This window comes from Olea europaea, unplaced genomic scaffold, assembly GCF_002742605.1.
Source record: "Olea europaea var. sylvestris unplaced genomic scaffold, O_europaea_v1 scaffold2176, whole genome shotgun sequence".
NCBI lineage: Eukaryota > Viridiplantae > Streptophyta > Magnoliopsida > Lamiales > Oleaceae > Olea > Olea europaea.
In genome coordinates this window covers 111,015-112,941 of record NW_019239759.1, presented here as the reverse complement: position 1 = coordinate 112,941, position 1,927 = coordinate 111,015, and positions in this window count along the sequence as shown.

The window sequence follows — 1,927 nt, the reverse complement described above, 5'->3', positions numbered from 1 at the left end:
ATTCATCATTTCCTTTAAAGTTCTATTCTTACGCTCAGCAATTTTGTTCTGCTGAGGTGAATAAGGTGCAGTAGTTTCGTGAATTATTCCATATTTAGCACAAAATTCACCAAACGGTGATTCATATTCACCATCACGATCACTTCGTAGCACCTTTATTTTCTTACTAAGTTGATTTTCAACTTCATTCTTATAAAGAATGAATTTACCGATAGCTTCGTCTTTGCTTTTAAACAAGTACACATAACAATATATTGCGCTATCGTCGACAAAAGTAATACAATACTTATTACCGCCTCGTGTTTGGACAGATTTCAAGTCACATACATCACTGTGGACTAGTCCCAATGGCTCGACACTTCTTTCAATACTATGAAACGAAGACCTAGTAAGCTTAGATTCAACGCATGTTTCACATTTATGATTTGAATAAATTTGAAACTTAGGTAAGTAATTTAGTTTGCTTAGTCTACGTAAAGCATTATAATTTACGTGACCTAGTCTACCATGCCACAGATTAGGAGACTCAAGCAAGTAAACAGAAAGAGTTTTCTCATTACTCATAACAGTTGGGGTTACAGCATTTACATTCAATTTAAACAGGCCATCAGTCATATAGCCTTTCCCAACATAAACTCCTATTTTGGTAATCACCAGCTTATCAGCCTCAAAGACCATGCGGAACCCATTCTTGCTCAGAAGAGACCCAGAGACCAGATTCTTGCGAATCTCTGGCACGTACAGCACATTAGTTAGAGTAAGCTCTTTCCCAGATGTCAACTTCAGGATCACCTTGCCTTTACCTAGCACTTCAGAAGTTGCAGAGTTTCCCATGAACAACTTTTCACCATTTGTAACTGGTACAAAAGTAGTGAACATGCTCCTGTTGGAGCAGACATGGCAAGTGACCCTAGTGTCCGGCCACCACTCCTTTGGGTTAGACCCCACCAGGTTAACCTCACTAATCACCACCTTGAGGTTTAGCTCAGACATTTCATCTGAGAGATGATCTCTCTCATTTCCAACCATATTAGCCTGAGGACGCTGCTTATTATCCCTCCGAGGCTGACGATAGTCTGCTGATCGATGCCCAACTTTGTTACAATTGAAGCACTTTCCATTGAACTGGAACTTAGGTTTCTTTCCTACCCCAACTGCAGTCTTCAATTGAGACCCTTTCGTAGCCCCTTTTTTTTTATCTTTTTGATTTCCATTACCCTGTTTGGTTTTAAAGGAGTGAACTTTTTTAATACCAGAACTTTGGCCATACTCCAATACATTAGCCTTCTCAGAGTAAGAATTCTCTGATTTACGTTCAGCCCGTTTGTTATCCTCCTCAATGCGCAGCTTGATAATTAAATCCTCGAAAGACATCTCTTTCCTTTTATACTACAAATAGCTTTTGAAAGCCTTCCACTGAAGAGGTAGCTTGTGAATAGCAGTAGCCACCTGTAGAGATTCTGACATGTTCAGACCCTCAGCATGCATTTCTTGCAAAAGCACTTGGTACTCCTGCACTTGGCTCACCACTGAACGTGAATCAACCATTTCGAAGTCCGTACATCGACTGGCTAAGAATTTCTTAGATCCGGCATCCTTGGTCTTGTATTTCTTTTCTAAGAATTCCCAGAGCTCCTTAGCAGACTTCTTTACCACATATACGTGATACAGAGAATTTTGTAGGCCATCCAAGACATAGTTGTGGCACAAAAAATCAGCACTTTTCCAAACGTCCCAAGCTGCACGCCTATGGACATCAATGTCATTTTTAGCCACGATAGGGGCATCCTCAATGAGGAAACGTGCAAGGCCCAACGTAGTGAGATAGAAAACCATCTTATTCTGCCATGTCTTAAAATCAGCACCAGCAAACTTATCCGGTCGAATTGCATGATTCACCAAAAATGGAGCCTGAAACGATGGCAAA